Source organism: Chrysemys picta, chromosome 1 (genome assembly GCF_011386835.1).
Source record: "Chrysemys picta bellii isolate R12L10 chromosome 1, ASM1138683v2, whole genome shotgun sequence".
NCBI lineage: Eukaryota > Metazoa > Chordata > Testudines > Emydidae > Chrysemys > Chrysemys picta.
Window position 1 is genome coordinate 188,040,151 of NC_088791.1, and position 20,801 is coordinate 188,060,951.

The 20,801-nt window shown below is 40.0% G+C and overlaps 2 long non-coding RNA genes across 3 annotated transcripts in view; one reads left to right on the forward strand and one right to left on the reverse strand.

The window, feature by feature from the left end:
* LOC122174231 (uncharacterized) overlaps positions 1-20,801 on the reverse strand; it is a 923,450-nt gene that overhangs the window by 746,188 nt on the left and 156,461 nt on the right. The gene's annotated exons all lie outside the window — the stretch shown is intronic.
* Positions 13,220-20,801, forward strand: part of LOC122173342 (uncharacterized) — a 41,115-nt gene continuing 33,533 nt past the window's right edge. For both annotated transcript variants that reach the window (XR_010594529.1, XR_006173823.2), the window contains exon 1: positions 13,220-13,363. This is a non-coding gene — a long non-coding RNA (uncharacterized LOC122173342). The remainder of the gene's footprint in view (positions 13,364-20,801) is intronic.

The window sequence follows — 20,801 nt, forward strand, 5'->3', positions numbered from 1 at the left end:
CTGCATCAGAGAGCTGGTAACCTGTTTAGACAGCATCACACCTGGTTATATGTTCTTTGCAACATACCAGTTCCTAACGCTAGCATCCAGAAAATGCTGTAACATTCTATCATCTGTTTAGTTTAGCTGTTTTATTTTGTATAGAATTAGGACATACATATATTTAATTTAACTTTTATGCTATTTGTATTTGAATGTAGTTGTACATTACCATCCTTAATCCATTTGCTTCTTGGATACTCCTAGAATTGTGAGGCCAGTGTGGTTGCTTACAATGCTTCCTTTCCTGGAGTGCTCTCTCCAGATGCCAGGACATGGAGCTAGCAACATGGGCTTCAAAATAAATTCTCTAACAAGAAAGATGATAGGAGTGAAAGTAGCAACTAGGGAGCCTCCTAGACAGGGAAAAAACTAAGGAAATGGCACTCCTTTGGGTGACTCTTGCTCTTCCTGAGTTGATGGAAAGCAAGCTGGCTTTAAGGAATTGGGCTTTTTTCAGTGAAACAGACTACTTCAGCCCTCTGTCCAACTTTTCTATGGCAATTTAGTTTGACCACACAATGATCCTTGATAAACATTTTCATGAGGTCAAACCTGATGACAACCATAGCCTGCTATGTGGAACCATAACACTACCACACTCTCCTTTCCTGGAACTGAGGCTGAAGTTCAATAGAAGAAGTGGTTCAGTACTGAGGTTTTTGAAAGAAAGAAAGAAAGAAAGAAAGAAAGAAAGAAAGAAAGAAAGAAAGAAAGAAAGAAAGAAAGAAAGAAAGAAAGAAAGAAAGAAAGAAAGAAAGACTGGAACCACCATTTCTAATGCCTTACTGAGAAAGCTCACGTTAACGTCCACATGATTCTCTAGCACAATGGCAATAATGTTATAAAATCTTTCAATGACTATTAAAAATTGCTTGGACTCTTTGGCAAATCCTAAAATTGTGCCTTCTTCTTTCTTTCTTTTCCTGCACCCTCAGGTGCATAGGCCATCCAGCAGTTTCCACCTTTTATTTCAGTCTTGTGTTGGTCTGTACAGGTTTTTGAGTATTATGTTGACCTATTTGGCTTCTTTCTCCATTGTTCTGCATAATGTTTCTCTAGGTCACCCTCTTTTTCTCTTCCCGGTTGATGTTCATATTTCCACTTGACAGGAAGTCATGTTGGTATCATTCTTAAAGCATGTCCTAAATATGTCCATCATCATCATCTTATCATATATGATGCTTTAGGTTGGTTTATACTACTTAGAATTTCTGATGTTGCAAGCTTTCTAATGGACTCTGAAGTTCTTCTGCAGGTATTTAATTTGGAATGAGTTAATCTTCCTATCAATATCTGTTGTAGATTTCCATGACTCTGCTCCATAAATGAGGACAGACATGATGCCAGAGTTAAAAATTCATATTGTTGTATCAGTGCTGATCATGTTACTTTCCACATCTTTTCAAGTTTATGAAAGTTGTTTGCTGCTTTTGATATTTGTTTGCTTGACATCTAGCACAGTGTTACCATCATTGCACATCTCACTCACTAAATCATTAATACAGAATGTGTTAACCACGCTTTATTAAAACAGCCATCCATGATGAGCTTAATTGTAGTTAGCTAGAAACTGGTCAACCATTTTAAGCATTCATCTTCTGCCATCTTTAAATTATACACAATAGGCTTTACTGTGATCCAGTACACTGAAGATGTTATCACCAGGTGGAACTCAACTTACATGCTTGACTGCCTTCTGGAAAACAAAGGGGTGATGACTGCCTCTTGCTGAGAGGATTCAAAGCCAACCCATCTATTTTGTAGGAGTGGAATCTTACTGAGACAGATTCAAATATTCAAGCATCTCAAGTTCAGATGGAAGTATACTTGGACTATCTCTGCAGTTATCCCTGCTGCCCAAGCTCTGACAGTTCACGCAAACACAAGATGTTCCAGAGCAAGGCGTCCACATAATGACAGCAAAAAATTGAGAGGCAAATTCTCAGCAGTTGAACCATGACTGGACGGAACAAGATATACAAGTTTGTGAACTGTATGACTGCTTTAACGATTACTCTGTCAGTTCTGATTCAAACCATTCTAATTTGAGATCTTTCACCCAGAATCTGGCTGATGGAATCATATTGAGAAATGCCAATCCCAGAAATGGCAAAATGAAAAAACAGAAGGAAAATTGTTATTCAGACCTGGAAAAAAAAAAGAGATCCCTTTTGAAAACTTCACAACTATGCTAAGATAGGAAAAGATTTTAATGAACTTTTAATCTCCAGTTACTGCAAGCACTATGGAAACAAAGCTGTCATTCTTTGTACAGTACCTATCATAACCAAATACATTCTGCACCAGGAACTCTGTAGAAAGGTGGAAATTGAAAGCAACCAGATTTTCCCATCTTGCAGCTATCACAATATCTTCTTGGTGTACCACCCAGTGACATTCCCTCTGAGAAGCTGTCAAAGTCACAAATCTTGATTGCTTCCAGAAAACAATAGCCACTATGCATTTGTAAATTAAATTTGCTCATACTTTATTTCAGGTATTAAATGTTGCTACAAATGTCTTCATCTGGAATTTATAGTGAATTGTAGCACTTAAAAAACTTGTTTATATGCAGACAGTATTTTATCACAAATAAATGCAGAATTAATTTACTTGTAATATGCTTGTACAATGCCCAGAAGATCCCTGATTTTAGCTGGAGAACTATGTAGTGAAATATTCAATAGCTCCAATCTCTAAATTATTGATAAAATAGTTACCAATACTGAATTTCAACATAATACAAGACTTGGACTCCAATCCTGAAAAAATGAAGTGCTATTGACATCCCTTAAGCCATATAGGCTAGAACTCCAAATAGGCATAAAGAGTCTTCAGAGGCATGAAAATTTGCAGCAAAGAAGTACATATATATCTAAAGGTTCAGTCCTGCATCCTCTATGAAGTAAACTTTCAGCACACTTAAATATTGAATTGCGATATAACTCCAGCAAGAAATTATTAAAAGTTGACATAGTATTGTGTACAGAATACGTTAAGGAATGCAGGAGTCATATATGACGTCCTTATATTATCCACTACCCACCTATCTAGCCATGGATAGACCCGTGTGACTACAAATACGAACCTTTTAAAACAGGAACTATAAATGAAAGTTAAGTGCAGTATTTATCATCTTGTTAGCCTGCCATAGCATCTTAGTTTGTTATTATAACTAGTTAAGACAAACTGTTACATTCTTTTAAGCTTGTATATTTCAAGGGTAATAAGACCTGATCAAAGACCAGCACAGCACTTTGTTTTTAAAAAAAAAAGAAGAAATAAAAAAGTAAAGAGTTACCTGGAAACTTCTATTACTGCATTCCCTTTTCCAAGTAGCATGATTCTCTTTTACAGAGTGGCTTTGTTAACATACTAGTTCAATGGATCTTTTTATTCACTTGAGAATAGAAAAACAAGGTGGTGGAGCACTCAAAGTCATTGAAAAGTGGCAAATTCAAAATGGGTCAAATGAAATACGTTTTCCATACAACGGAAGGTTAGCTCCACTGCCACACACTACAATGGAGGCCAAGAGCTCATCAGCTTCAAAAAAAGTATGAGAGCATGACATTTAAATGGATATGAAAAATATCCAGAATTAAAATTGCATTTTAAAAAAACCCCCAAAGAGCTTTCATGTAGCTCTGATAGTTTAAATCATAAACCAAACTAACCAATGGGGATTAAGAAGAAACTTCATTTTGTGGACAGGTTATTCCATAACTATCTACCGCAATATTTTTTGCACTTTCCTCTGAAGCAGTTGATATTGATCATTTTTGGAGACTGGATAGAGAACTAAGTGTACCAATACAGCAATTCCTGTGTTCCTGTAAAGCTTCCTTTGTCCCCTTTCCTCTCTCTGCAGCTTCTATGTAAACTCATTCACACCATTATTTTTAAGCACTTCTTTCATGTCCTTTTCTTAATAATGATATAATTGGAGCTTTAACAAGGATGAAAGACTTGCCAGAAACAGACGGGAGTGGAGGAGCTTCTTCACTGCCCTAAACGCCAGAGGAACAATAGGAACATGATGATGAGTAAGGATGATGGTAAGCACTTTTCATCAACTCTCAACTAAGCCCCTCTTTAGTAATCAAGATGTAGGAGATTCTTTGCCTCTGGAAAGAATGAGTTCTGATATAAAGCCCTAATTCTACAACACTTAAGCATGTGAAGTGATTGCAGAATTTGGGCTTAAATTTGGTACTGGAAAGACAATACATTATGATAACAAAAGCTCATTTCCTATCTCCTTTGTATGGTTTAATGAATCCTCCCTTTCCCCTTGCTCACATATCCAACTTTGTACACACTGACGAAATGCATGGACCATACCTCCATCACTACAATATTCTCTGACAGACATATGAATGGGAGACTATTTCCCTATGCATTGCCATATTGATGGCATAGTCTATCTAGAGGACCACATTTAGCCATTATATAAGTGTTACACAAACATTAGTTAATTTATTCTCAAATACCCTTGAAAGTATTAGAGTTGGTCAGAAATTTTTGACCAAAACAAATGAAATTTTACCCCCAAAAATGTGATTTTCCCACCCATTTTTCTGGCCATCTCTAGGTTTGAATTATCTCAATTTATGAGGCAGAAATAGCGTCTAGGAGTTTGGCTCCTGTTCACTCTTCTAGATTACTCAGTCTTTCAAATAGACATCAGTATCACAAGGATGTGCGAATTAGAAAATAGAGACTAGAGCCAAGAATTTCTGAACTGTAATCTCAACTTTTCCACTCATTTTCTGCATGGCATTAGGCAAATCACTCAGGCCTGTATTTTCAAAAGCAGACACCTGATGGCTCTGCATTTGTATTTAGCTCAGTGGCTCACTAGGCAGATGTCTAGATGGCTTTGTATGTGCAACTATGTAACTGCAGTAATGCAAATTATTATTATGTTTTTATTCCGGTAGGGCCTAGGAGACAACAAAAAACATTGTTGTGCTAGGCACTGTACAGACATAGAATAAGAGACATGGCTGGCCCCATAAGCATACAAATCTATCTAGACAAGACAAAAAAGAAGGGAAGGGAAAGGATATAATGTACAAGCAGAGTGAACAAAAATAACAGGCCTGTATTCGGTGAAAAACTGGCTCTGAACATCTATTGCCAGTGTTTCCTCTTCTACAGCCTGGGAAAATACTTTACCTAACTCAAATAATTGGTGAGCATTAGTGAATATGTGTGTGGATACTAAAAAAGCAAAGTGCTATATTAACACTAAATACTTTTATTCAAACTTACACTTGCATGTACACTGTGCTGTATCATAGTGATCGATTTGCATTTCTGCTATCAAAGGGCAGCTAGGCAAGGAAGACTCTCCTCCATTATGAAACTGAAGAGTTACTCCAATATACTATATGATCCATAACAAGGGAACATGCATCTACAGGTGGGACATTTTTCTCCATTAATTGCACCAAATTCTGAAGCAATAAGAATACAAAAATAATAAGGCCTGACTTCATGAAGACAATCAGATATAAACTCATACAAAACAAACAGTGAAATAAGAACTGTACAAATAATGGAAAATGACCACTCTCATTGATTGCCTAGTAACTTACTAAATTTCTCTGAACTGTGACAGCTAAGGAAATCTAAACAAGTCTGAACAGGATAAGTATGTATAACAGTAAAACATTAACTATTGGTCTGTACCAACCACCCTGCATTTTAAACTGTGTTTCATGCTTCATTAAACTGTTAAATTTATTTTCAGTAATGAATACAACAGGTCAAAATCCCTGACCGTACCTGCAGTCTTCCCGTAACCCACAATTGGACTTTTAAAGATTTAATCTCCACCACTGCAATAACATCTTTCATCTGAGTGCTTACAAGACAAAAAAGGAAGTAATTTCATTGACTTAAAATACCAAACATATTTAAAGGGGGTTATGGTCAGGAAAGTGAGTACATAATATGACATCATCTTGCTTAGCATACCTGCCCTCTGTGTGCTTTTTGTGTCCTAACTTGTTTCTTGTTGGCAAGGAACAAGTATATTACTATAAGTGAGTCTTTCCACATAAGCCTGGCATATAGAAAAATGAAGTATTTTATCTATGGTGTATAATCCCTGGTGATATAGTTAACATGCATTAGTCTACCTACATTTTCATCATGTGCAACAATTCTGTACTAGCAGATGTCTGTCCAGGCAAAATGAATTGTGTGATACTGTGTAGCTGTTTCATACCCCAAATTTACATGAAAGACATAACTAATAATAAAAGCAGACTTCTATATAGGAATATAGAAATTCAAAGCAGTAGCACTCAACTTCTTTCTTTGTCAATAATTGTTATTATATTAGGGTCTGTTCAAAGTAGTTGTCCTGGTTTTCAGAACAAGATAAAGAAATGGTTCCTCAACAAGCTGTAGAAAAGTATGGATCCAGCCTAGAAGTGGAGAACTCATGAAAATATAAGTTCTCTTCCACCTGAGCATGAATTACAGCTTCCTACTTAATTTATTATCCACAAGCCATATATTCAATTTTTTTATTACATGCCCCCACCCTTTTTTTTAAAGACAATCCATCTAGGAAGTCAGCTTTCAAGAAGACCTAAAAGTGACTAAAACATTAATTATAACTACACTCCCCATTGGAAAGAAAGGAAAAGATATCAGAAATTGCATATTCTATTAGCCTCTTTAATGCATATTCTCTTCATCATATATTCTATTTGTGATTTTAGCCAGTAAGATTAGGGTGACAGGGTAGTCTTGCATGTTTCTCCAGTTGGTGACTAGTTTTTATTTCTGATGTCATTCAGGAAGGGTACAGCTCACACTCTGGGATTATGGTGTATATCTGCCTTTTCTGCATATTAGATCTTCTCATTGACTTGAATGGGTTTTGGACTGGGCTTTAGATGCAATTATCCCTAACTGTCTTCACTTGTCAGACAGAAAAGAGTCCGTGTCAGTGTTAGCAGGTAAGATACCAATTATGCAAACAAATGTGCTAGCATGGAACCCTGTGATGAGTCTTGTAAATTCCTTTTCCCCAGCAGCACCACACACGTAGTGTTTCTACTGTCCTTTGATGTTCTACTTGCCACAGCTATACCAATCACCAAAGGCGATGAGATGTAAATGAAGCTTTCAAAAATGAAATCTGTGGCATGTAATCATGGCAAGCTCAAATTCCTCCTAATCCAACCTCATACTCTTTCCCTTTCCTCTTTAAAAATCATAGAAGGAATTATGAAACTATCTTTATAGACTTTGGGATGTTCCAACCCAACCCCCTCCCCTACCCTCCTCTATCCATATATATGTTCCTTTGTTATATGTGCTATTTTATCTTTGGCACCATTTTAACAGCCCCTGATTTGAGTCTTACTGTTGCATCTTTACATTCCTCCTCTTCCAGCAAAAAGAAAGAACAGGTTTTAAAGAGAAACCAACATCTAGATTTAAGTGTAAATTTGGAAAAATATTTTGCTTCATATTTTCTGTGGCACTTAAACCTTTGCCTCCTCTCCAACATTTTGTTATTTTCTTCATCTTTCCCAAAACCATCAAGAACACAAAAGTTCATGTTCCACTTCACATGCGAAGCTTTTCCGCTTGCTCCACTGGTGGCCTAGTGTAGCAATACTACACAGAGCTTTATACATATGGATGAAAACTGGACTGGCTCAAGTGGGTTTTTATTACACTGTGCTCCTTTATTTTGTTTATACCGTTATATGCATGCATGTGAACTTATGTGACTGATTTAGGCTACCTGTAGTTCTGAATTAATACATGTGCATTAGAAACAACACTCAGTTCCAGCTCTCATTCCATTGTTACAGATATGGCCTATTGCCTTACATATATCATGCTGAATGTTAAAAAGACTGATTTTCTTTCTTCTCCTAATGCTAATCCACAAAGGTGAAAAGTCCATTAGGAACACCAATGGTGTCAGCAAACTACTCTTGCAATGATATTTGAATGATCCTACATTGATTGATACTATACACTATATATACACACATCAAGTCAAATCCATGCATGGATCTAGAATCTATAAATACAAAAAAGTGCAAGGTTATTAAACTATATATAAGTATTTTGTAACTTGAGTCTTGAATCTCAAACAATTTAGAATAACTTGAAAATAAGGGGAAAGATTTGATGATCAAACATAATAGAATTAATGGAGAAATTTATTGAAGCAGAAGTGAAGCTGAGTATCATTGAAGCACCAGGGGTTATGTCCCCATTATATAGTATGTATCCTTGGCTTCATTGTACATACCTAACACAAGCAAGCAAAAGCTTAATATAATTAAAAACCTCACACCTCCAGTACTAGTGTTCTCTCAGATGTCGTGGCTCTATTAATAGAGCTCTTGAAACCTGGGGAGGTTTATTGAAGGGTTTCTCTGTGCTATCTAATGCACTGCTGTCAGAGTTGACAAGGTCAGCTAAAATTCCCATGTGAATATAATGACTGAATCTGCAACGGCCAAATTCCAGTGGACACATCTAAGGTATCCTAGCATGAGAAAGTGATAACAGACCCACACAAACATCTTATCTCCTCCAAACCTGAAAACATCCTTTGAAAGTTTTTCACCTAGATAGACCCCTTTCACTTGCCCATTAGCCAAGTCATTCAATAATCTCAACAGCTCCTATTAGGGTTAAGTGGATTTACGTCAATGTGCTCCCAAGAGGAAACCAGATTCCAGCAGGTGGCTAAAACACACTCTGGAGATCCTGGTCAGGTCACATATAAATATGCTTATAAATTTTACTCTGGTTTCTTTCTTCCCTTTAAACCATCTACTAAATTTACAGTGTTTTCCTTGTTTAATAATGAACATCTGTGACAGTGTGTAAGCCAAAATAAATACTATTAAGCAGATACTGTGGGGTTATGCTAAACAATTTTTCACAGGTTCAGGTTTCTTACTAAACTGAGTACAAAATGTCTCAGTGTTCTCGCTGTGGGCTCTGTACCCTATGTATATTACTGAAAATAATTCACTCACTTAAGAAGGGCTGTCATATTCTTAAGATCATTTTTCACTTGTGATTTCCTGGAGTGAAAAGCAGTTGTACTGCTTTCAGAGTCTAACAATGGGGATCAATGCTTATTGTGCAAGATTTGTTTCTTTTATCATCATGATGAAAACCAGTCAGTGCTGGTAGGTAACAAAGTACAAGTGATTCAATCATCAACCATTATCTCTGGCAAGTGTTGACCTGGCCTCAGACAAAACCCTTATTACTCCCTTTGTTGTTCCCACCATGCTTCCCTGCCTCTGTTTAGTTATGATATGCAAATTGTACATGAAAAAATAATTTCTTCCCAGCAGCATCCAGTTGGGCTTGGCAAGGAGTCGTGGTAAAGTGATATAATAATTGAGCTCTTTTGATTATAAAACTTTTGTGACATTGTGTAGATACAAGAAATGATCAATGGCTTGATTCTCACTGGAATATCTTTGAAAGAACAGAATATGTAAATACTTTCCCCCTTTTCAGCTGCATAGCAAAGCCCTCGAGGCTAGCTAACAATGACTGCTGTTATCATGGGCTCTGTCAAAAGTGATTTCTAATGTTCCTGTTGTTGTAGCATCTCAGTCAGGAAAACCCAAGGCAATTTTCATGGCATTTCAATTAAAAGGAACAGCAGTTTGTGAATAAACTATGTGATGACTAGGCTGTTATTGTTCTTCCCACAGTCTCATCTCCCAACAGTGAGTTGTTTGGAAACTACTATCTTTCTATCAAACGTAAGTGGGGCGGGGAGGAAACATGTAATATCTGTTGTGCCAAAAAAATAAGCTCATGGAGAAAGAGAGGGACATGTGTTGAAATTAGATCTTATTGGAAAATGGGATGCATTTCTCATGAAAGTTTTAAACATTGACTTTTTTTTCCTTTAAAAATACTCAAAATTTGAAATCCTTTCAGACATTTGAAATTTGCATTAAAGCTGGGAAAAAAAATGTGTTAAACAAATGTATTTTTCTTGTTGAAATCTTGTGTGGTTCTAGAAAAGAGCACCCAGTAAGGCTATTCAACCTAAAATTAAACAATGGACCACCAGAAACGTCAGCTTGCAAGATGCTGATCAAGGCGATTACATTATCTTTTTGCGTAAATCAGAACTAGAGTGACAGCATGTTGGAGCTTGAGCCCAAGAAGAAAAGCTACTCACCTGTTTACAGTCTGCCAGAAGAGGAAAGAAGAGACCCAACTGTCCACCTAGTAGCAGAGAGAAACTAGAAGCATATGCTTATTTATCTATGTTACTTCAGAAGAGAAGTGTCTGTAATTACAAACTATGGATTTGATATTCTGATGACTGGAGTTCCCCAGGCTAGAATCACAAGTGGTATCACAGGAAGAGGTATTGTTTCCATGTACCTGCTGGTAACCATCAGCCAATAAATTGAAACAATCTGATTTTTTCCAATTTTTTTACATCACTCCTATTAGTTGGAAACTGTTCATCATAGGCACTTAAATCAGAAGGGAATAGGTTCCTTATAAATACTCACAGTAGACTAATACTGCCTATAAAGTGATTATATTTATAGGATCTACGTGGAGCTTTCCCCCTCCCATTACTTCCAGTTCAATCTGCCAATCTATCACCCATCATGAGGTGAGGCTGAAAGTTGTCAGCTATAGATAGGAGATTCCTTTACCCAGGAATCTGGGTAGTCTATCTAGAGATACTGCATATTTCTCCCATTAGGATAGAAGGAACCCCATTCTGAAGTCTACTGCCCCGATTCACTTTTTTTAACATTAGTGATGGGACATGAGTCAGAAGAGATTGAGGCAGCAGCAGCTAGGGAAGACGACACTCATACCCAAAACACAGTTGATTTGGGCGTGATCTTATTCTCACTGAAGCCAGTTGAAACAAAAAGAACAAATTCACTCCTATAGACCTCCAAGGAAACACAACTGGGCTTTTTATTTACTGGTAAATTTTACAGCAAATAAGGGGACTACAGCAAAATTATTATTTTTATTGGAGGAGCATGTAGAGGCCCCAAGCAAGATCAGGACCCCACTGTGATAGGCAGTTTAAATAAAGAGTAAGGAACAGTCCCTGCCCCAAGGAATTTGCAGTCTAAGTAGACAAGACAGATAAAGGGTAGGAGAATGGCACTTATGGAGAATAACCTAGAAATCATTGAAAAACATATGCAACAGACATTACATGTCAGGCCAAAAGCAGCTGTTACGAATAGACTTTATATCAAATGTAGTTTAGACCAAAACCAAGCACCAATACAACTATTGCAGTGTTGATGTTCATATAGTGAAGACTATTTTGTTTGAATTGGAAATAGATTTTCATTCCCCCACACCCTAGTTGGGAGTTGCTGAACTAGCTTTTCGTCTTTGGCTGAAAATGATTGTTGAAGGCTCACTGGAGCTAATGAGGGAATGATTTCACAAGAGACATCCAAAGTTGCGGGCGCTAAACCAATTACAATGCTGATTGTTTTTCAAACAAACAAACTAAGAGATACAGTTCTACATGTTGCTCACAGGAAAACGTGTGGATTATGTAAACTATAAAATCCACATGTTCCAAAATTTGAGGCAACCTCCATCGATTAGGAGAAAACAAACTCTTCCTTTGAAGGAGGATTTTCTAGAAAGTTGGAGCTTAACCTTTTTAACCATTGTAAGTTACATACTGAGACAGAGAGAGAGCACTTTTTGTTTTATTCTCCTGACCAGTGCTACTAATTCCTTGAGCCATGGATATGGAAACAGGTATGCATGTGGAGAAGAGCTTGGCAATCTTCTACTAGCAAATATATTGATAAGTTTAACACTTGTATCCAGATCATGAACTATCCACAAGGACTTTTTAAAAAAAAAAAAATTTATTCCACTATGGCTGGTAAGCATGTGTTGTGCCCATATTTCAGCTTGGGTTCTGATTCAAAGCCTTTTGATATCAATGGGAATATTTTTATTGACTTCAGTGGACCTTTGATCAGACTCCTCATGACAAGTAGAACAGAAGGGATGGGCTCTACTGGGATCAAGTAACCTTCAGGTGGCTGTGACCTAACGACCTTTTGATGCCAACTGGCAGATGGCATAGGAGTACAGGTCCCCTGAGTTTGCCAAAAGAATGTCTTGTAAGGTCTCTAATGAAAGCCTGTATCACACTGGTCATTGTAACCATTGTGAGATGTATGTGTGGAAAATATCTAAGCAGTTATATGTATGTTGAAAATTATGTTGTCTAGGCCTCCCAGTTAAAGACACGTCACTGAAATGTAGTGTGCCTTGAGACAAACTACTCCAGCCAGGAGATTGGGAGATGCTTATTTCCCTGATGGACCATTGTATATTGTGTGCCTTACAACAGAAGCATACTTATAATTAGCATACTGAGTCGAATGTTAAGAAAGCATTTGCTGAGACTTCAGAAGGAAATTAACAGGAACAGATAAGCAGCAGGGGGTGGGTGTAGCAAAGCAACACTCACTGGCACAGCACCTCCTGCTGGTTGTCCTGGGAATTAGCTCTTGTCCAGCTCCAGAGCACCTCCTTCTGCCTGGTGTCTCACCTGCCTTAGACCCCATGTCCCTCCCAGACCCCCAGTGCCCCTTACAACAATGCCTCCACACTCTGGGTCTCCCCTCCCAGAAGAACCTCCAACCCTCTATCCCCACCTTGCCTCGGTGGCTACTGCCAGTCATCATCTAGCTCCTGTTCACTGGGGCAGAGTGCAGTCTGTAATGGCCACTCATCATTGGCAAGAGGTTAGGATCAGCTACCTCTGCCTATTCCCAAGCTGAACCTCTGTAGCCCCAGTACTTTTGTAGGCCTTCACCAAGGCCTACAGCCTGGGGTTTACCAGGCTTGAGCTCCCTAGCTCCTCTTGCCCTTCCCCAACACTGCTCTACTTCAGGTACCTTGCTCTCAGGCAACTAACCCTTCCCACTCCAGGGCTAGAGTGAGATTCCCCTGACTCCTGGCCCACTGCCTTCTTATCAGGACCAGCTGGCTCCTGACTGAGCTGGCCACACCTGTGGTCAGCTACTCACTCAGCTGCTCTCACTGCTTTTCCCAGCTGCAGCCCTCTCCAGGGCTGCTTTTAACTCCTGCCATCCCACTACAGCGGGGGAGGGGTGAAGGGAACCAAAGGTCTGGTCTGGCGTATCTGGGAGTGCAGAGAAATGTTCTGGTATGCCTCAGTCTGTGAAAACAAATTGCTTGCAGGCTTGATCTTATGAAAAGGGAACCTTAGTCATCGTGGTTGAAAATGCTGAGAAAAGAACTAAGGGTAAGCTATCCTGTAGGAAAGAGAGGAAAGTATTGAGAATTAAGTTTAGGCTCTTGAAAGTGTGTTATTATTTTGTTCTACATGTAACCATCTGTTTTCAATATTCTTACTTACTATCATTCGAATCTGTTCTCTGATAATAAACATATCTTTGTTTTCATTATAAATATACATAAATACCATGCTAAGTGGAGTGGTGATCCTGAGCTGAATCTTGTAAGTTGGTGTGTACTGTTTCTTTGGGAGCAGAAGATATGGGATTGTTCGTAGAACAGGAGTTGAGGATGCAAGAGGGACGCTTGGAGGACGTGTGGGTTGGTGTGTGCCTGTATAGAGATAGCGAGGCCTGAGGAGGCCTGGAAGGCAGTGCTTGCATTGGCAGTGGCTGGTGGAGACAGGCAATTGATTCACGGCCAGCACAGACAGGATTTCCTCCCTCTAAGTGACAGTGGTAGCAAGGTGGCTCACAACCCTAGGTACCCCTCAGAAGCATCACAGTGGTTTTTCTTCAACAGGGGTCTTTATTGCTTGTGGGGCACAGGAAAGGGAACAGATATTATAGGGCCCAAAAATATTCTAAATCCTTAAAGATAAAATGTGGTTGCCATAAGCAATGCAAATCATTTCATATGCTTCACCAGCTGATACTTATAGAAAGAATCTCCACTTAAAGCCCCAGAAATTCTATTTTTTATGTTACCTTTGCTTTATTATCTCATGAGACTTTATTACACTGGGGAAAGAGATGTTAATAGTATGATGAGCTTCAGTTTAGAAAGGATTTTTCTTTTAAATATTGAATAATAAGTCAGTACTGATTCTGTTAGAGGATGTTGCAGTGACTTCCAGCTTAGCTGTCTACAAAGATTTCTTCTCTCATGAATACAAAAACCTCTCTGGTACCTATTAATTATGTTCTCCTTGAGCCCTGTGTGTATCCTACTAACAATATAATGTATGTATTGCCTTGGAAAATGTATTTATCTTTATTTAGAGTGACATTTAAAAACAAGCATGTGTTTCACTATAAAGCATAGTTAAAAGAATTTGCTAGCCCAGTGGGAATTGAGGAAAAATTTGCTTCTCAGAAGAGATTTTTGTATTATCTTATTTTGGGACACTACCAAAAAGACATGAAATGCTACAGAAGTGAGAGAGGGAGACTTACTCTTAGAACCAGAACATAAAATTAATAATCCCAAGGGAAAGGTTAAGCAGGTTCAGGGCACACTAACAGTTTTACACACACACACCTTTGCATAAGACTATCAGACATGTCAGAGAGCTAACATTAACAAAGGGTAATTTAGATTTTTCAACTAGAGTAACAAGTCTGGCAGGTTCATGGTCTACCGTCTTTGAAACTTGGAGTAGTAACTCTGTCAATCATTCTGGCTCCAGTTAAGCATACTGACAAGTCAGCTGTTCATAATCCTGTAAAAGACTCCTACAGATCTTCCTGAAAATCTGCCTCAGTCTTCATAAACCACAGCTCAATAGGTCATTGAAAACGTCCTTGTAGGAATCTTTCCTCTCCTTAGATGTGCCATTTCACTTACACTAGCCCTTGAGTATTCCAGAACGCTTAGACATTGTGTCTCAGCCCTTACAAAGCTGCCTCTTTTTACAGCTTTCATGGTGAGTTTTACCCAAAAAAAAATAATAATAATAAAAAAATCTTTATCTCATCCAATTACTGATGGGCCTGTATAGTGATTTATTCACTAATAAGGAGTTATTATCATTGTAGCCTTGCCCAATGATGATTTGTAGATTTCTCTAGTTCTGAGAAACTAGCCTCTCTGGGTATGTCTGCACTGCAGCTGGGAGCAAGCCCCCCAGCCCAGATGGACAGACACACTCCCAGGGCTTGAGCTAAAGCACTGAAAATAGCAGCACGGATGTTACAGCTCTGGCAGAGACTCAGGCTAGTCACCCAAGTGTGGCAGGTGGGCTTGAGCACCTGAGCTGCCGCCCTAGCTGAAACATCCACACTGCTATTTTTAGTGCACTAACTCAAGCCTGTCTACCCACGCTGGGAGGTTCAGTCCACGCTGCAGTGTAGACATACCCTCAGAGAACTACTGTACATCTTGCTGTCAAGTCAACATAAACAAATTTGGTGTTTTTAAGCCCAGTGATTGGGGGAAGGGCTTACTATCCACTTGAGGTACAGTTAGTATTAACACAAAGGGATATTACAAGTGAAGGTGTTTAGCTCATTAGCTTAAAGGGTTTCTCAAAGGCCTCTTATCTATACTTGTAGGCCTTGTGCTTAGCTTTCTCCGAACCATTCCATTCATAAAGTTAAGCAGGTACACAAGTCTTTACATAATTGGGGCTTCTAGTATCAATTCAGGTGCCTACTTCTAAACACCCAACTTTACTGGCACGCTGCACCAGCTAAAGGGGGAGGCACATGACCTCCTCACATGACCCTGCCCTGCCCCCATTCCGGGGCCCCGCGCTCTCCCCGTCCCCATGATCCATCCCACATTACCTGGGGGGTGGGGGGCCTCTGTCCTCTGCCTGCTGCGCCGGAGACTTTTGAACCTCAGGGCTCTCTGGAACTGCAGTGGCGAAAGGAGCAGAATGTGGGACCACTGGGTGGCCCCATGCTGGTAGCTCCTGCAGCGCAGCTGCACCACCCTTAGCCTTGCCCCCCCCCCCAGCCCTGTCCTCTGGCAGGGCCGCTTTATAGACCCGGACAGGACATAGACTTTAAGGTCAGAAGGGACCATTATGATCATCTAGTCTGACCTCCTGCACAACACAGGCCACAGAATCTCACACACCCACTCCTGTATCAAACCTGTGTCTGAGCCACTGAAGTCCTCAAATCATGGTTTAAAGACTTCAAGATGCAGAGAAACATCCAGCAAGTGACCCATGTCCCACGCTGCAGAGGAAGGTGAAAAACTCCCAGGGCCTCTGCAAATCTGCCCTGGAGGGAAATTCCTTCCCGACCCCAAATACGGCGATCAGCTAAACCCTGAGCATGTGAGCAAGACTCACCAGCCAGACACCCAGGAAAGAATTCTCTGTAGTAACTCAGATCCCACCCTATCTAACATCCCATCACAAGCCATTGGGCATATTTACCGCTAATAGTCAAAGATCAATTAATTGCCAAAATTAGGCTAACCCATTATACCATCCCTGCCATAAACTTATCAAGCTTAGTCTTAAAGCCAGATATGTCTTTTGCCCCCACTACTCCCCTTGGAAGGCTGTTCCAGAACTTCACTCTTCTGATGGTTAGAAACCTTCGTCTAATTTCAAGTCTAAACTTCCTGATGGCCAGTTTATATCCATTTGTTCTTGTGTCCACATTGGTACTGAGCTTAAATAATTCCTCTCCCTTCCTGGTATTTATCCTTCTGATATATTTATAGAGAGCAATCATATCTCCCTTCAGCCTTCTTTTGGTTAGGCTAAACAAGCCAAGCTCTTTGAGTCTCCTTTCATAAGACAGGTTTTCCATTCCGCAGATCATCCTAGTAGCCCTTCTCTGTACCTTTTCCAGTTTGAATTCATCCTTCTTAAACATGGGAGACCAGAACTGCACACAGTATTCCAGATGAGGATTCACCAGTGCCTTGTATAATGGTACTAACACCTCCTTATCTCTACTGGAAATACCTCGCTTGATGCATCCCAACACCCCATTAGCTTTTTTCACGGCCATATCACATTGGCGGCTCATAGTTATCCTGGGATCAACCAGTACTCCGAGGTCCTTCCCCTTCTCTGTTACTTCCAACTGATGTGTCCCCAGCTTATAACAATAATTCTTGTTATTAATCCCTAAATGCATGACCTTGCACTTTTCACTATTAAATTTCATCCTATTACTATTACTCCAGTTTACAGGGTCATCCAGATCTTCCTGTATGATATCCCGGTTCTTCTCTATATTGGAAATACCTCCCAGCTTTGTGCCATCCACAAACTTTATTAGCACATTCCCACTTTTTGTGCCAAGGTCAGTAATAAAAAGATTAAATAAGATTGGTCCCAAAACTGATCCCTGAGGAACTCCACTAGTAACAGTTCACCTTTCAGTACGACCTGTTGTAGTCTCCCCTTTAACCAGTTCCTTATCCACTTTTCAATTTTCATATTGATCCCCATCTTTTCCAATTTAGCTAATAATTCCCCATGTGGAACAGTATCAAATGCCTTACTGAAGTCGAGGTAAATTAGCTCCACTGCATTTCCTTTGTCTAAAAAATCTGTTACCTTCTCAAAGAAGGAGATCAGGTTGATTTGGCACGATCTACCTTTTGTAAAACCATGTTGTAATTTGTCCCAATTACCATTGACCTCAATGTCCGGATCACTTTTTTTCCCTTTCTTAAAGATAGGAACTATGTTAGCAATTCTCCCATCATACGGTACAACCCCTGAGTTTACAGATTCATTAAAAATTCTTGCTAATGGGCTTGCAATTTCATGTGCCAGTTCCTTTAATATTCTTGGATGAAGATTATCTGGGCCCCCCCATTTAGTCCCAATAAACTGTTCGAGTTTGGCTTCTACCTCGGATGTGGTAATATCTACCTCCATATCCTCATTCCCATTCGTCATCTTACCGTTATCCCTAAGCTCCTCATTAGCCTTATTAAAGACTGAGGCAAAGTATTTTAGATATTGGGCCATGCCTAGATTATCTTTAACCTCCACTCTATCCTCAGTGTTTAGCGGTCCCACTTCTTTCTTTGTGTTCTTCTTATTTATATGGCTCTAGAACCTTTTACTATTGGTTTTAATTCCCTTTGCAAGGTCCAACTCTACATGGCTTTTGGCTTTTCTCACTTTATCCCTACAGGTTCTGATTCAATAAGGTAGCTTTCCTTGCTGATAACTCCCATCTTCCACTCCTTGTAGGCTTTCTGCTTTTTCTTAATCACCTCTCTGAGATGCTTGCTCATCCAGCTTGGTCTACAACTCCTGCCTATGAATTTTTCCCCCTTTCTTGGGATGCAGGCTTCTGATAGTTTCTGCAACTTTGACTTGAAGTAATTCCAGGCCTCCTCTACCTTTAGATCCCCAAATTCTTCAGTCCAATCCACTTCCCTAACTAATTTCCTTCATTTTTTTAAAGTTAGCCCTTTTGAAATCAAAAACCCTAGTCACAGATCTATTTTTGTTTATCCTTCCATTTAGTTTAAACAGAATTAGTTCATGATCACTCAAACCAAGGTTGTCCCCTACAATCATTTCTTCTATGAGGTCCTCACTACTCACCAAAACCAAATCTAAAATGGCTCCCCTCTTGTTGGTTCAGCAACTACTTGGTGAAGGAATCCATCAGCTATTGCATCTAGGAAAATCTGAGCCCTATTATTATTACTAGCACTTGTCCTCCAGTCTATATCTGGGAAGTTAAAGTCTCCCATGATCACACAATTCCCATTAGTATTTACTTCACTAAAAACATTAAAAAGGTCTCTATCCATATCCAAATCAGATCCCGGCGGTCTATAGCACACCCCAAGCACTATCTCAGGGGAGGCTCTAGTAGCTTTCTCCCCTAATGTGATTTTTGCCCAGACAGACTCGGTCTTATCCATTCCATCCCTTCTTATTTCTTTACAGTCTACCTCATCATTGATATACAGTGCTACTCTATCACCTTTGCCTTTATTTCTGTCTTTCCTAAACAGCACATAGCCTTCAATACCTGTACTCCAGCCATGACTACTATTCCACCATGTTTCTGTTATCCCTATAATATCCAGTTTCACTTCCTGCACCAGTAACTCTAATTCCTCCATTTTGTTACCTAGGCTACTCGCATTGGTTTACAAACATCTTAATTCTTGGTGTTTGGCTTCACTCACATTCTTTCGATTAGGCCCAGACATTCTACCCCCAGTATCACCTATTAGAATGGTATCTACACTACCCTTCCTCCATATGTCCATTCTCCTACCCACAGCTGTATCCTTTCTTACTTCGTTTTCTTCCCTCTCAATGTTAAAATCTGGCGTGGAGTTTACCTGGACATCTCCCAACCATCTCCCCCCAATTCCTAGTTTAAAGCTCTCTTAATCAGTTGTGACAGCCTCCATCCTAGAAGTCTATTTCCCTCCCTACTCAGATGAAGTCCACCACAAGATAACAGTCTTCTATCCATGAATGCCTCCCCGTGGCCATACATCCCAAAGCCCTCCTTATAGCACCACTGCCTAAGCCATCTGTTGATCATAATCTTGTCACACCTTTGTTGCACTTCTCTAGGAACAGGCAGAATCCCACTGAAGATCACCTGAGCCTCGATTTCCTTAAGCGTCTTCCCCATTCTGGCATAGTCTCCCTTGATACGTTCCAGCGAGAATCTAGCCTTATCATTCGTTCCCACAAGAAGGACAATCAGTGGATTCTTTCCCCCTCCCGTTAGGATCCTCTTCAGCCTCAGGTCCACATCCGGTATCTTAGCACCCGGCAGACAGCACACCCTTCTGTTCTCTGGATCAGCTCTGGTTACAGGCCTGTCTATTCTTCTCAGTAAGGAGTCTCCAATCACGTAGACCTGCCTTTTCCTGGTGATGGTGTGATTCTCCAGTCTATCTATCCCCTGTTCCCTCTCGCTGCAAGTGCTTTCGATTCCTATTCACCCTTGCAATCCTCTGCAAACCCATCCCATATCCTCCTGCGGCTCATGTTTGGTGTTGTTATCTCCATTGACTCTTCCCCTCTTCTTATAGGACTAGCTTCTCTTCTCTTCTTCCTTGCCCTCTCACCTTCAGCGACAACCTGCTATGCCCCTTCTTTATTTTCCAACTCCGCAAACCTGTTCCTGAGCTCTATTTCTCCTTCGATAGCCTGTCTTTTCCTCTGCCTGGTTCTTTTAGTCACATGCTTCCACCATCCACTTTCCTCACCCAGCAGTCTCCCCTCATAGTTCTTTGGCCCTGCTTCCATCTGCAAGTCTGAGCTTTTCCCTTCAGACTCCTCATGTCTTTGCTCCATCATCTGCTCGAACTCCCTTCTAAACTCAACCAGAGTTTCCACCTGCATCTCCAATCCTCGGATCTTTTCTTCCATCAGCTCTATCAGGTGGCATTTTATGCAGATGAAGCTCTTATCAGCTACCCCCTCCAGGATCATGTACACGCCGCAGCTTCCACAACCAGTCATCTTCATTGTGTCTTCCACTGCTTGGATCACTACCACTGCTGCCTTTGTATTTGTCATAGCCTTCTCACCTAAATCCTGTAAATCTGGGAAACACAAACCAAACCAAAACACCACCACCCACAGCAAAACAAAGCCCCCAAAAGCACCAAAACACTGCTAGAACACTGCACACTCCCTTCACTAGCCCATCTGTTCCTCTGCCTGCGTCCCTTAGTCTTCCCCCAAAGTCCCCCTGCAAACTTCCACTCAAACGCCCCTGTTTACAGCTCTGTTTGCTGGCTCCTGTGCCACT